General features: G+C 57.9%; 1 protein-coding gene across 7 annotated transcripts in view; it reads left to right on the top strand.

Moving 5' to 3' along the window:
• Nucleotides 1–3,832: 3,832 nt before the first annotated feature.
• The window catches only part of NEXN (nexilin F-actin binding protein), a 34,095-nt gene continuing 22,551 nt past the window's right edge, over nucleotides 3,833–15,376 (top strand). For 5 of the 7 annotated variants that reach the window (XM_051999361.1, XM_051999360.1, XM_051999357.1 and 2 more), the window contains exon 1: nucleotides 3,833–3,950. The gene's annotated coding sequence lies outside the window, so the exon portion shown is untranslated. Of the gene's footprint in view, nucleotides 3,951–13,163; nucleotides 13,279–15,376 lie in introns of those variants that run through there. The other 2 variants (XM_051999363.1, XM_051999358.1) reach the window with 1 other exon arrangement.

Below are 15,376 nucleotides of genomic sequence, written 5' to 3'. Positions count from 1 at the left end.
ACAAACTTTGAAAGTCGTCCTCCACGGCTCCTGCTGTACTTGGAATCATTTTCTGGAACTATTTGGATTTCTTTTCACGGATTGCACAGGAACTCTTAGGTCAGGGGTCTTAGGTTGGCGTCTGGGATTTTGGTAGAAAGACTGGAGAAGGGGAGGGGGACGCTGCGTGGGGTTCTGGGAGGCCAGGACCCCTGGATTCAAACAATTTGGCCAAGGTTTTCATGGCAGTGAAAAGTGACTTGTTTATGTACCTAAATTTTTATAAATGGTGTTAAATTAAGTCCATCCACATTGGGGCTTCCCAGCGATAAGATGTTTGACCTTTGGGGACTAAAGTCCTAGGAGTCCCCCCCCCCATGGAATCTCCCCTGAGTAGTGTCAGTGACACTAGCCAAGTGACACTCTTCACTCTTCACTTGCTTTCCCACCTCTCTTAGGGGGGAGATCTGGGGGCCTCGGCCGCCCCTCCCTCCCACCAGAAGCAGCACAGGCGCCTGTGAATCGCAGCAGCCCCAGTGGGGCCCCTTCCTCCCGTGGGCGCTTATTTTAGAAGCTTATCTCCAACTGGGAAGTGAAGGGTCTGCTGCTATTAAAAGAAGCTTGGACTCTGCTGCTGAGCAGGTGGAGGGCTCTGGGTCCTGTTAGTGTGATGGTGGCCCCAGCTCTGCGCCAAGTCCTAGGATGAGAAGGCAGGGCCAGAAGGGACTTCCATGTGGCTTTACTTCTTTAGAAACGAAACAGTGAAAAAGTCCCGAATCTCCAGGGGGGATTTCTCCTCTCTCTCCTCTCTGTCTGTCTCTCCTTTCTGTCTCTCTCTGTCTCTGTCTGTCTCTGTCGTGTGTGTGTGTGTGTGTGCGCGTGTGTGTGTGCGCGTGTAAGTCCAACGTTTTCTTCAGTGAAGACCTAATGCAGATAACGACCAAAGAAATAAAATGCAAACTCTGGCTTGGAAGAACTCTGGCCCGCAGCCGCCCACGGCCTCCTCTCGGAGCATGTGTCTCTGCCGTCCCTCGGTGTACCGTCTCTTGAATCCCTGGTCTCTGTCCCATGGGCCACCATCTTCTCTCCACCTCCACCATCTCACATGAAAAGAGACCCTTACTCCTCATGGGATCCCATCTCCAAAAACTGCCCCCCTCCGTGTCTGGCTTCCCCTATCCCTCTCTCCAGTTGGTTTCATCCCAGTTACAAACTTGGTCCTGTCAAGCCTTCCCTGACCCTTCCACCCTAGCTGACCACTATCCCATGTCCCTGCTGCCCGTTTAGCTGAACTCCGGTTTCTCTAGTCTCCCTCTCTTCTTACCAACAGAAAACCTCATCACTCCATTAGAATGCTTTCCAAAGTTGGGTGCTCATTCCGCTGGGATTCTCCTTGACCTCTCGGTGGCCTTTGAAACAATCCCATCATTCTCCCAGATACATGATTCTCTCACTTTTCCCCTAAAAGTACCCCACAGCCCTGACTCCGAGTCATTCAAATTTCCAGCTTAGAGAAGATTTCAGACCCCTGTCCTTCATCATCCGGAGACAACATGGGGCCTGGGCCTGTCATTGTCACCTGGACAGCATCTCTCCCAGGTCCCATCTCTCCCGATCTCTCTCAAGCTCTCATCCCCTCACACCTGAACTTACAGTAGCTGCCGGGGTTGGGCTCTGTCCTCCCTTCAGCTCCAAAGATGATTTTCTGAAAGCTGAAGTTTCTAAGTGTCATACCTACTTGCCAAACTGATCCCAGGTTCAAACAAAGGTGCCCTGCCGAAACCTAAACCTAATGCTGATCCTTACTCTAACCCTTAAATAACCCTAACCCAAACCCTAATCCTAAATCCTGACCCTAACCCTAATACTAACCCTAAATCCTGAACCTAACACTAACCCTAAATGCCAATCCTGACCCTAACCCTAAAAATAACCCTAAACCTAACCCAAACCCTAACCCTAAATCCTGACCCTAACCCTAAACTTAAATCTAAATTAAACCAAAAAATAACCCTAAACCCAACCGTAACCCTAATCCTAAATCTAACATTAAACCAAACTATAATCCTAAACCTAACCCTAACTCTAACACTAAACCTAACCATAACCACAACCCTAACATTAAATTGAACCATAACCCCAAACTTAAGCCTAAATCTAACCCAAACCCTAACCCTAACCCTAAACTTAACCCTAAATTCGCTCTAACCCTAACCCTAACCCTAACCCTAAATGCCTCTGGACTCTAACTTGAACCCCAGCCCTAGCCCCAACACTAACCCTAAGTCTAACCCTAACCCTTGGTGTTGGATGCCCTCCTGCTTGTCTCGCCTCCTTATGCCTCCAGTCCGACCCGCCACCTTCAGTGGGAACCCTGGCCTCCCAGCAGTTCCAGGATGGAGACTGGCCATTCTGTCCGGCTGCCCCCAGACCACTGGCCTTCCTGTTCTCCTAACACTCCTCTGGGCCTTCTTCCAGTGCAGCCAAAGCCCCAGCTTTTCCCGAAAGCCTTTCCCTTAATTCTGGGCCTTCCCATTTCCTCTCCGTTTGCACTGACTGCCCTGAGATTGTGAGCTTCCCGAGGGCCCTTTCTGGGTCCCCAGCACTTGTCCCGGTGTCTGACACACGGTGGGCACTGGGCAAATGCTTCTTGGCTGACTGGGCTGCTGGATGTCCAGACCCCAGGTGGGTCCTGTGCATATCGGGCTGGTCTGGCTCCAGGGGAAGGCAGGGGCAGTGGGAAAGACCGGGTTTCCTTAGCTTTAGCCACGGTAGGGAGAGAGCTGGAAAATGTGGGGGATTGGAGGACTTTGAAGGGCTCTCCCTGCTCCAGGTCCACCGATGGCTGGACTAGAAGAGAGGACTTCAGAGGTTAGTTTGGGGGCTCTTCAGCCGGGACCCGGCTCATTCAGGGGTCCTTGAACTCCCATGAAAAGCTGGCAGCTGGATCTTCCCCAGAGGGGGTTCCCTTGGCCATGCTGAGTATTTTATGGGCCCCAAAGGTGATTCTGAGAAGGGTCCCGAGGCCGCAGCAGAATGCCAGGACTCAGCGGGACCCCGCGACTCCCCCTCCCCCCTGTTTTACCGGCCAAAGGCAATGTGTTTGGACGAACAGAGCGCTCAGCCCAGTGAGTGCCTGAAGTCCGGACTAAGGAGCAGAGATGGGGGAGGGGAGGAGAAAGGGGGGGGCTTCTTCTCCCTCCTCCCCCCAGTCAGCGCTTTGGGAGCAGGTTTTACGGAGTCTCTTAGACACCTGGCTGGGGGGGGGGGGCGACACCATCTTCATCCTCCATCCCGGGAAGCCGGGGCTCCCAGACCGTTAGCTTGGCCCCTGGGGACCCAGCTCAAGTACGTCCGTGCGGACCCCGCTCTCCATTTCCCGGGGGGGGGGGGGACCAGCCAGGAAATTCGCGAGCCCCCCCCCCCCACCCCGCCTGTCCTCCTTGCAAAGTCGGTCATCCCGGCCCGCCCCCGCAGCCGCACAGGATGGATCCCGGCTCATCCGCTTCGGTCTAACTAGGTTACTGCTCTCCGGACTTGGGGGAGCCGGGGGCTCCCCCGCTGAGTGTGACCGTCCCCCCCAACCCCCGCCGGGCCGGGAGCAGGATCCCTCAGTGAGCTCCGGGGCGGTGAGCGCGGCCGGGGCTGGGTCCCAGCCCCCCTCCCCCCCGCTGGGGGCGGGGCGGCTGGGGAGCCCGGACAGCGGCGGCCGCGTGCCTTGGAACAGCTGCAGGGCCGGCCCTGGGCCCGCCTGGAATGCGGGCCGGCCGCGCACCGGGACTTTTATGGAAACTTGCAGCTCGAGACGCGGCGGCGGCGGCTGGGGGGGCGGGGGGCGGGGGGGAGGCACGGCGGCGGCGGCGGCGGCAGCGGCGGCAGCAGCAGCAGCGGCAGCAGCCCGGGGGCCCCCACTTTCTGGCCTTGGGATCCAGACGGAAGGACGCGCGCAGGGGGCGCGGGGCCGGGCCGAGGTAAGAGCTCTTGGGGCCGCTGGGGGGAGCGCGGCAGTGCCCCGGGACGTGTCCCTCCCCCACCCCCTGGCCGCGTGGGGGTCCCGGCGCAGCGTCCCCCGCCCGCTCCTCGGCTTTCGGTTTCTTGCGCACGAACTCCCCAGCCTCGCGCTCCCGGCCTCGGTTCCAGCTTGCGCTCGGGCTCGGACCCGGGGGGGTGGGGGGCCAAGGGGCGCTGGCGGGACCCAGAGCGATCGCCCTGTGGGAGCGCAGCCCGCTCCCGACCTCCGGATGGGCCCGCCTGGTTCGCGCAGCCCAGCGGGCCAGACGGTGGCCTCCGCCCGGCGTCTGGAGGAAGGGTCCTGCCGGGCGGCCCCTGGGGAGCGAGGGGCAGGCGCGGACCGCGGCGCTCCTCCGTCCGCAGCGTCCCCATCCTGGGCTTCTGCCCCTGTGGGGGTGGGGGAGGGAGGCGAACCCCATCGAAGGACTGGCCCGACTGCCGGCCTTGAGACCAACTTCCCATCTTGCCAGAGCTGCCGGGAGCGGGGCGCGCGTGGAGAGAAGCCCCGAAGGGGGATGGGGCTCGGGCTGCCGAGGACCGAGACCGGGGCGCTCTACTCCCGTCCAACCTCAGATGCTTAACTTGCTGGTCGTGGACCCCCCATTTTTTCTTTATAAATGAGTTGGTTCTAGGTGGGGAGGACAGACGGGAGCAGGAATCTCTGAAGTCCCCACATCGGGACCCAACACAAAAAGGGAGGGGGGACTTCTTCCAGAGCCTTCTCTCAGGGTGGAGGGAGTAAGGAAACCGATCCCCCAGTTGGGCAAGTCCCTTAACCTCTGTCGGCCTCTCTTCCTCACTTGGAAATGGGAGCACTTTCCCCCCAGGGCACATAGTAGGTGGCATAGAACTATATCATTAGGATCATTTTGTTTTATTATACTCGATGAGGAAGGGGTGGCCCAGAGATTGCAGGTTTGGAACCCAGTTCCTCTTCCTCCAGACCCAGCGTTTACCTGAACCCATCTTCGCTTTATATTTGCTGAGGACTCTTTAATGTCAAGGCAGGGAATTCTAGACTCACAGGAGCAAAAATAGTGGGGAGATGTCATGGACCACCGCTGGCCTCGGGGAAGGCAGGGGCAGCGAAGGGGGGCTCAGGAAACTCAGCGGCCAGGCATGCGACACATGGGGGCTCCGTCATTGGCCGTTGCTTTTGAACTCGGGGCTGACCTAGTTTAACCAAGTGGGCAAAGGGACTTGGCCCCTTCTTCCTGGGTAAGCAGGCTCGGGAGCAGCTTCAATAACCATTCACATGGATGTTTCCTTAGTCACTGTCCGCCTGGGCAGACCACCTGCAATGGCTTATTCACAGGCTAATTTATTGCCAGAAGCCAGCGCTCTCTGGTTTCCTGGCCAAGGCCAAAGACAGGTTGGAACTGGCTGTAACTTGGTAGACGGGGCTGGAAAAGTGGCTCAAACCCTTGATTTTAGGACTTCACTGGCCCAGGGTCTTGGGTCTAGGGAGGAAGCTAGCAGGATGCGGGGGGAGACCTCACATTCTAGCCACATTCTCAAACTTCTCCCGAAGGTGTTGCCGGAGCCACCAACTGCTTCTGTATGGATGTTGGGAAAGCTTTCTGGCCATCGTTGGAAAAATAGTCTCATATTTAGTTTCATTGCATGAGGGACCCTGGGAAGTGCCTGGAGAAGAACATGATAGCCTCCCTGGCCAGGGGCTAGCATTGGCTGACTCTCACTCATCCGCCCTGCCCTAGTGGGGGAGGGAGGAGGAGGGGCGCTGGACTAACCTTTGCTCCTGTCTCTCTTAAAGCCCTGTATAAATGCCGACTATTATTATCGTGAATAACCACAGAATAAAGGATGGTGAGAATCAACTGCTTGGATTTTCAAGGGTTGGTAGAGGAATTGTTGCCTTAAATGCGAGACCCGAGGAATCGGAGGAGGTTGGGGGCGGGGAGTGTTGGAAGAAAATGAACCCTCACCTTTGAATGAGCTTGGATTCTTTCTTGGAATTTGATGAGTCACCCTGAGACTTCCGAGCACCCCCATTTTTAAGAATGGATATTCTGGTTGATGGGTTTGAAGAACTCATTTCAGAAAAGCCAATGCTTGTCTGTCTTAGGTAGCAACAATCTGTGCACCTTCAAAACAAAACAAAACAATCTTCCAAAATGCGCGTCTCAAGGCCTCGTGGAGTGGCCATTTAGTCAGATATTAAAAAGGTCACTACTATGCGCCTCTGAGTTTTACAAATCATGCCTCTTTTGCTCCTCACTACAACCCTGGAAGGAGGTACTGTTGGGACCCTCATTGTACAGTTCTTGAAGAAACTGAGGCAGACTGAAATTAATTAGACCAGAGTCACACAGTTAATGAAGTATCTTGGGCGGGATTGGACGCCCGCCGTCGCCTTTGCCATAGCTGCTTCTGTATCCTTTGTTGGGAGAGCTTTCTGGCCATTGTCAGCGAAAGGCTCAGTGACCTCATTGGGAAGACGGGTAGGACTGAAGGGCTGCTGGGCTTCCTTTCAGCTCCGGGAACTTGGGGTCATTCTGTTTCAAAGCACAGAAGGCCCCCCGCCCTCACCCCGGGCTTTGAAATTGCTTTAATTCCAAAAGAAAATGAAACCTCTCTTTTCCCTGCTCACATTAAAATGGAACCTGTGCTATTAAAAACCCAGCCAACAGCCCACCTTCTGATCTCGAAGCCCCGTCTTTGTCAGAATGTGTGTCACGCTGGTACATCCAGCTTTAGCATCAGTGAGACAATGTCCGCATGGGGAGGGGAGCAGGCATTCTCTCACTCCCCGAGGCCCCCTCCCCCCCAGGTATCCAGGTTAGGGCTGCGTGTGAGCAGAATGGGGACAGGAGAGGAAGAAAAATAGGGTCGGAGCCCCAAGTTTAAGGTGAGGCTCGATACCCGCTTAGTGGGAGGAGAGGATTGAGCTCCATAACTCCAAGATGACGTCAGTCTAGAAGTCTCCTGCCCTGTGACAGATTACTCAGAACTGGAGTGTCCCTCGGTGACTCACCAACAAAGCCCCTGGTATCAGGTAAAAAGTGGGAGCTGGGGGGATCCAAATGCTCCATTAAGCATAAGCAGGAAGCTAGTTAACGAGTGCTGGGCAGCTCCTGGAAGAAAAGGGGCAGCAGATGGGGCGCTCCCTGCCATGCCTGCTCCATAGCTAACTTTCATCCTCCGTCTTCTCCTTTCTTGCTCTCTCCCGCTTCCAGAACCCTTGACTCACATTCTGGGGAGCTGGAACCCTCCTTCCAGGCTCTCCATCCAAGGTTCATTCAAACCAGGTTCTAGATGCTGTTCTCTCGCGGTGTCCAGGACACTCTTGCTCCTTCCTCCGCGAGTTCAGGGCTGGGCTCACTGCTCTCTCCTTCCCGTTTCCTGGGCTCTGTTAGAAGGGGCCTTCGATCTCCATACTGATACTCCCTCGAGCATCCTCACTTTCTCGCTACTCCACTAACTGAGTCTCCGTCACTGATTTCTCCGCCTCTAAATGCCCACCTTCCCTGCCCGGGAACTCTCAGAGTCCTCGGCCGTGGTCTGCTGCCCCCGCAACCCTGGGCACTGGCCACTCTCCCTGCCCCTCAGTTCTCCCCGGACCGTGACTCCTGGACCGACCTCACTTTCCTGCCTTCCCCATCTTGACCCCAGGGTGAAAGTTCAGCTTTACGCCTTTTCTTGAATCCCTTGTTTCCCTTTCCTACCAAAAATCTTGCTCTCCCCAACCTCTTCCCGGAATGATGCCCTCCAGCTACTGCCCCTGCTTCTGCTCACATGACATTGCAAGAAGATGGAGAAAATCCCCCAGTTGTCATCCATTTAGGTGACATCTCAGCTGGGTCCGAATTCACTTTCCCAGTTTGCACCATGGTTCTTGACCTTCCCATCCCTCCCCAAATCTTCCACACCCCCAGTCCCCTCTCAGAGGAGAACCTCGTGACAAGGGAAGCCATTGGGAGAGAAATCTCCCCCCCACGTCCTTTCCCAGAGGCCTTTTCTCAGTCCTCATTGTCCTTGTCGTCCCAGCAGCCCTGGGCAGCAAGGGGTGCCCTGTCCCCTCTCTGGATTTTCAGGACCCCTGCTTTGCTCCCGGCTCCCTCCTTCCCTTCTGACCAGCTCTCACTGGCTTCTCCTCTGGGCCATGCGCTCAACTCTTCTCTCATGGTTTTCACTGGGCGATCTCCTCCCCCCTCCCCCCCAAGGGCTCAGCTCCTTCCCTTCTCTCCCAGCCCCCTCCTCAGTCACCACTCACCTGCTGATCACCTTGAACTCGGGGTGCCCCCTGCGTGCAGAGGGGCCATCACCACCCGGAAGCCATCCTTGTCTCTTGCCCTCACATCCCTGGAGCCTCCGTGTTCGGGTGCGGCTCTGGACTAGGGCAGGGGTGGATCTGCCGGCCTCCAGCCTTGCTCCCTGAGGGGACCTTCCCTGGAGAGCTCCAAGCTCCCCCTTCCTTTCCCGGCGCCCCAGCCGCTCCCCCTCCCCCATCCGCTCGGAACGCGGCTTCTTTCCCCCCACGGACGCCCTCCCTGTTTGAAGACGGAAGCCCAGCAGCACCAACTGGTCTCGCTTTTGCCTGTGCGTCCCCGGCCTTCAGCACAGCCCCTGGCCCCCTGGCCTGGAGGTCGCTTCCCTTTGACTCCCCTGTTTATCTCCTGTTTGGGCCAGTGATCACCCTCCCGGCCTCATGATCATTCCCTATCTCAGATATAATGGGGCAAAATCGGGCCTTGGGCTAAATGTTCAGACGGTGCCTGTGAGGACGCGCCAGTTGTGTCGGACCAGAGTTTTTGTCCCACTGGGACCACCATTTTTGCCAATATCGATGGGACTATTTTGGTTAGTCTGTGTGAGAGGCCAGAGGGGGAAGGCGAGGGGCACATTTTGGGTCCCAGGTGGGCAACTCTGGCCCTGTGGTGCTGGGCAAGCCTTTGGGAGAGAGCGACGCCGTCCCTCTTTTTGGGCCCCGATCCCTTTGTCCCCCTCCTCAGAATCAATACAAAAGAGACCATTACATCGAACGAGTTATTGAAATAGAGCAAACAAACATGGTCGCGGATCGCACGTTGAGAAGTTCTGCACCCCGGTCTCTAAGACTGTCTCTAGCCTTTCCAGCCCTAGTCACTGGGTGAAGAAAATTGTCCAACATTTTGTACCAAGCGCTGGACGCTAGGTTCAGTGGTGATCGCCGTCTGTGTGCTCACGGCGGGCGCCCAGGTGGAGCAGGAGAAAAGAACCGGCTCTTTCTGGACACGAGCGGTTTCAGGCGAACCAGCCCGGCCTGGAGACAAGCGAAGGCTCCTTCTCCCAGCTTTCGTCAGCCGCCCTCGATGCGTCGCCGCTCGCTTTTGCTGGCCGCCGCCTTCCCTTTCTCGTAAACCTTTGTCGGAAGGGCCCGAGTCGTGGAGGAAGGAAATGGGGAAAATGAGAAAACGAGAGGTAGCGAGAAGGTCAAAACGGCAGCGCAAGTTCTCGAGGCGTCTTCCCGGCGTGTGTCAGGAAACAAGCTTTTCATGGATCCTCTCGGAACTGGGAGGGCCCTAAACCAGAGTCGGGGGTCGCCAAGGGGGTCGCCATCATCATGGAGGGTGACAGGGAGCGTCTCCGCCCGGACCTCCCGGGGACCGGCCCAGACAGTCCCCACGGGGAGCACCGACAGGCTGCACGGGCAGCAGGAGGGACCGAACCAGGGCCTCAGTCGGGCTGTCTTAGACAGGCCCGGGGCTGGGAATTGGGCACAGACCTGGGGGGGGGGAGAGGTGGGAGCGCTTCTGGGAAGCGGCGGCGTTAAAACCCCAACGTTTCTCCCACAAAACCCGCCCTCGTTAACGCCCGCGGTTACGCGTCGCGGACCCCTGCAGTCTGAGGAGCCGGGGAGGCGCAGGATGGGCAGCAGGGACTCGGGCAAGAAGTGGCCCAGGAAGGCCCCGTGGGAAGCACGGCCGGAAAAGGTGAACTTTGTGGGGAGACCGAGGGTGATGGACGGACAGTCTGGGACTCTGGGAGCTGCATCGAGGCGCGGCCCTGGCTTAAGGGCCAAGAGACAGTTGGCCGGAGGGAAGGAGGATTGCAGAAAGGGAGAGTCCGCCCGCCCCCAAGCACAGGCCCAACGCGGCCAGCACAAAGGCCTGGGGGGGGGGTCCGTGGGCACCACGTGGGGAGGACTTTGGGGGAGGAGCGGGGGAGGCTCCTTGTGCAGGAAGGTGACCCACAAGGGGGAGGGACAAAGGCAGGAGGTGGGAGGAAGCTCTGCAGGGGAGAGTCTTCAAGTAGCAGGAGAGCCCCTGGACTCCCTGAGTGTGAGGGAGCCTCCCATACAGGCCAGGCCGGAGGCTGGGGACGGGGGGACCGCAGGGAAAGCCCCCAGACCCCCTGAGTGTGAGGGAGCATTAGGAAGACCCTGGTCCCATATGAGGCAGAGGGGATGTGGGGGAGGAGGACTGAAGAGTGGGACAAGGCAATGGGGATGAGGGAAAGTGAAGGATTTCTGGGGCAAAAGAGTTGGGAAAAGGGAGGTGAGACGTCTGGTGCCAGTCAGAGGCACAAGGCACGATGGGAGTATCCCTGCCGATCGACGTGGCAAACATGGGGGCTGAGCTGTACCCCCGCTGTCTTTGACCTGGGCAGCCTCGGACTCTCTCCTTGAGTGGCCCAGGGGGCCCTCTGCCCTGTGGCCTTTCCCCCAGACCGCCCCCCAGCCCCTCACATCTGGGGTCTTCTCCCCTGCTCTGTCCCCGGCCCCCAGCTCATGCTCACTCCGTCCTCCAGAGAAAGGATTCTCTATTCCTGCTTGCCAAGGGAAGGCTCCCTGTAGAGCCTCCACTTCCCCAGCAGCCACCCAAGCGGTGCCCCCCCCCCATTCCCCCTGGCCCTCACTTCCACCACGGGCCGTCGGCCTCCAAGCCGGCAGAACGGAAGTGGGCCAGGCCGGGTCTGCCCAGGGGTTAGCCCAGAGCCCAGCGCTTAGTAGCTGCCAGAATTCTTCGCTTCCCTCAAGGAACAGGCGTCTAACCCAGATCCCGGCTGGCAGGGAGGCGGGGGCTGCAGGAGGAGCCCCCCGTCCTGCTCCAAGGTGGGGCCCCGGCCGCCCGGGTCAGCAAGCGGGAGCTGCCAGGCCCGGCCCCGGGGCCACGGCCGGAAAGGAAGGCGGGCTCCGCCTCGAAACAAGCCCGAGTGCTACCTCTCGGGCCGTGAGGGTCTGAAGCAGGTCCCTGATTCCAAGTCAGCACCAGCGCATTAAGTGCCCACCATAGGCCGGGGCCTGGGCCAAGCATTGGGCCCGCTCCCCGCCGGCTCCCAGGAATCTGCAGCAGAGACAAGTGTGGATTGCTCCTGTTAGGAGACTATGAAGAGAAAGAACACACGAGAAAAAGAACTTCTTCCCCTCCCCCCCCTTCTCTTCCTCTCTTCCTTCCTCCCTCCCTTCCTCCTTTCCTCCCTCCCTCCATTCCTTCCTTCCTTCCTTCCTCCCTCCCTCCCTCCTTCCATTTCTTCTTTTCTTCCTCCCTCCCTCCATTCCTTCCTCCCTCCTTCCTTCTTTCTTCCTTCCTTCCTTCCTCCCTCCCTCCCTCCCTTCCTTTCTTGCTTCCTTTCTTCCTCCCTCCCTCCCTACATTCCTTTCTCCCTCCTTCCTTCCTTCCTTCCTCCCTTCCTTCCTCCCTCCCTCCCTCCTTTCCTTTCTTGCTTCCTTCCTTCCTTCCTTCTCTTCCTCCCTCCCTCCCTCCTTCCTTCCTTTCTTGCTTCCTTCCTTCCTTTTCTTCCTCCCTCCCTCCCTCCTTCCCTGTTCTCTTCCTTCCTTCCTTCCTCCCTTCCTTCCTCCCTCCCTCCCTCCCTTCCTTTCTTGCTTCCTTCCTTCCTTCCTTCTTTTCCTCCCTCCCTCCCTCCCTCCTTCCTTCCTTTCTTGCTTCCTTCCTTCCTTTTCTTCTTCCCTCCCTCCCTCCTTCCTTCCCTGTTCTCTCCCTTCTCTCCCTCTCTTCCTCCCTCCTTCCTTCCCTGTTCTCTCCCTTCTCTCCCTCTCTTCCTCCTTCCCTTCCTTCCTTCCTCCCTCCCTCCTTCCCTCCTTCCCTGCCTTCCTTCCTTCTTTCCTTCCTTCCTTGTTCCCTCCCTCCCTTCTTCCCTCCCTCCTTCCTTCCCTGTTCTCTCCCTTCCCTCCTTCTCTTCCTCCCTTCCTTCCTTCCCTTCTTCCCTTCCCTCCCTCTCTCTGAGAATGTGCCTCATGTATCTAGTTTCTACGCAGTCGCTTGCAAGTTTTCTCTCCCCTAAGACACAGGGACGCACACTCCGGCCTTCCTCTGTAGCCTCCGGGCTCAGCGCAGTGCCTGGCACACAGGTGCTACTGAAATACTCATTGACTCAAAGAAGGAAGCTTCATTTTGAAGAGCTTCCTTCCCGCTAGTTAAAGGACGCCGTCCATCTTGACCACAAACAATTCAAGCTCTCCTTTTGAGATGTTTTACGTTTGAAGTGAAGGAAGCACTTTGGGTGGGGGAGTTGTTCCCCAGCTTTGGGTGTTGAAGTGCTGTTCCCCAGCTTTGGGGGCCGAGACGCTGTTCCCCAGCTTTGGGTCAAGGCATTGTTCCCCAGCTTTGGGGGTTGAGGTGCTGTTCCCCAGCTTTGGGGGCCGAGGCATTCCCCAGGACTGTTTGTGACAGGTTCCTTCTTCGCCATCAAGCATCTCTCTGCTTGTCAGACTTTGAAAAGTCTCGTTAACGTTCCCCTGACCGAGTAATTTCTCTGAAGTCCCCGTGACGGCCATCGGGGGGCTCGACCTCACCCAGCCTCGGGCCCTGCTGTGGCATATTTTCAAGCTCGGGGGGGCCGTTGAAAGCAGGCTCAGTCCCCAGAGCTATTTGGAAAGCATCCTTTAAACAAATGGAAGCAGAACGCTCCTGGTCCAAGGCCAGGGCAGCGGGGGAGAAGGGGCGACTTTCAGCCAAAGGGTTTGGTCGGGAGCCCCTGGCCACAGAGGACGCTTAGCCGTGGAACCTGGGTTCCCACCAATCAGCTTCAGAAGGGCAGGTTCTCCCAACAGCAGCCCCCGCTGCGCCCCATTGTTCGCTTCACAAAGCATTTTTCTCACAACATCCCTGGGGGAGCGGGTGGGCTGGACACCCTCCCCCACCACAGCTGAGGGGCCACATGGCCGGCCTGGGCTGGAGCCGGGACCCGGGTCTCCAGCCCTGAAGGCTGAAGCTCGCCTCGTCACTGCCTGGTTTGGTTCTGTGGGGCCGGCCAGCGATCACGCAGTAACCTTGCCCTGGGCGAACAGTCATTTCAAGGGAAGCCTAAAATGGGCCCCGGAAGATGGTAAGAGATGGGAAAAGCCAATGGTGGAGGGCTGTGGAAAGCGAGAGACCTCGTTAAGTGTCGGCGCGGAGGAGCGGCTCCCTGGCCAATGAGCTGCTTCTGGTCGGGCACTGGGAGCCGGCCAGATGAGGGACTGAAGCTGGCTTGGGAGCCCACCATGCCCTTGGAAGGCCAGAGGCAGGACGAAAGGGCAGCGGCAAACAGCTCTCCCCAAGGGGGCGGTTGGCTAACGCTGCCGTGGTCCCGCCGGGCCATGAAGAACTCGGGGAGAGCAGGACTCCCGACATGACTGGGGCCCTTTTTTCTTACTGATGAGAAAACAGGCCCAGAGAGAGGTGACTTCTCCTTGATCATCTGGAGAGTAAAGGGCAAAGGCAGGTCTGGGGGCAGGGAGTGATGCTGAAGGGGCTCCTGACCTCAGGCAGCTCCAAAACCAGTGAGGACCCGAAACTCTGCACCCGGCTGAAGGGTTACCTTTAATTTGTTATTGTTGTTAAGTAGTGAGAGGCACAGGGTGAGATAGTGCCCAGATGGGAGCCCACACACGGGCCAGTTCCAAGCCGGAGGAGCAAGGAAGAGCCGGGTTCAAGTCCTCCCAGAGACCTACCCCTTAGGTGACCGGGTCACTCACACTGATCTCGGCCATCCTGCAGAGAAGGAGCCGATCCCCTCAGGGGAGAAGGGTCAGGAAAGCCTATGTTTTCAACTACTCCTATGGGCCATTGTGAGTCTGTGCTGCTCTTAACTAATGGAGAACTAAGAACAAGAGGGTCTCAAAGGGGGCGGGAAGCCCAGTGCTCTCTTCCTGCCCAGTCACCAGTCAGGGGCGATCAATCTCATCCCCGTGGGAGAGTCCAGTGGAGGAAAAAGAAACAGTCATTTCCATTTTGAAGTCAGATGTAGTGGGGGAAGGGAACAGGCACACATTAAGCACCTACTATGTGCCAGGAGCTGCCCTAAACCCTTTACAAACATTTTTTCTCACAGTCCTCACTACGACCCTTTGAGTAGATGCTATTATTGTCCCATTTTACAGATGAGGAAACAGAGGTGAAGACTGCCCAGAGTCACAAGGCGGTTGGCGCACTCCCATTTTTAGGGGCTCTCTCAGTGCTCTGGGCAATTTTGCCTTGTGCACCGCTTGCAGGCAGGATCATTTGGATCCAGGCCCTGCTCCCCACCCACTCGGCTCCCTGGGCACCGGCGTGAGATGTCTGTGAGCCGCGTTGTCTCACGAGCCTCCCTGTACCTGGGAGAACTCAAGGACGCGGGGTTTTCTCCGGGCTTTTCTCGAGGCGCTCAGATGTAATCCCCAACTGCCGCCTGTGGAGCCTCACCCCCAACACTTGGCAGGAGAGCAGAGGCCATGGGCCTGGGAAGGGAGAATCCTGGGGGAGAATGGAGGTCCGCACCCTGACCCTCCAGTCTGCTCCCCTGTGCCCCGTGTTCAGAGAACCAAAGCAAAAAGACGCCAAAGGGTTACCATCCAAAGGGGCTGCTTGGAAAGGCTGGGTCGGACCTAGGATGGAAATCGATGGGAGTAACTAAGTTGCCTTTAGGTTCCCATGGTAGAAGGGATGAGAGAGCCAGGGCCTGGGTGTTCCGCGGCCAGGAGGACGGAGGCCCCCAGAGCGCCGCTTCCTGGGCTCCGTTTGGGGAGGGCGGGGGGTCGGTTACTGGGCCAGAGGAGGACAGGCAGGGCACTGGCCCACCTGGAACTGGGCAGGAGGGGCCTGGCTGGGACCGGCTGCCCGTGCTTAGCTCTTGTTCCAGGGCAGGAGGAGCGGCAGAGCGTCTACGGGTCTTCCCCTCTCAGGGATCCTACTAACGATTCGGGGTTTCAAGGGCTGTTGTGGGGAAGGAGTGAACTTTTCCTGCTCTCTCCCAGGGAAAAGCCACAGACTTCCCGCCGGATGTGGACAAGAGCCGAGCTCTCCATCCCTGGAGGTCCTGAAGTCGGGCTTGGATGAAGGGGGGTCATACTGAGACAGGTTGGGCCACAGAGTCCTTGGAGCTCCCTCTGTAGTGACTCAGAGGCGCCCCTGCTTGTGCAGGGGGGAAGAGGCCGCTCACCTGGGGAACAGTCCCCTTTGCCTTC

The sequence above is a fragment of the Antechinus flavipes genome, chromosome 4 (genome assembly GCF_016432865.1).
Source record: "Antechinus flavipes isolate AdamAnt ecotype Samford, QLD, Australia chromosome 4, AdamAnt_v2, whole genome shotgun sequence".
Classification (NCBI taxonomy): domain Eukaryota; kingdom Metazoa; phylum Chordata; class Mammalia; order Dasyuromorphia; family Dasyuridae; genus Antechinus; species Antechinus flavipes.
This window is presented reverse-complemented; position numbering and strand designations above follow the sequence as displayed.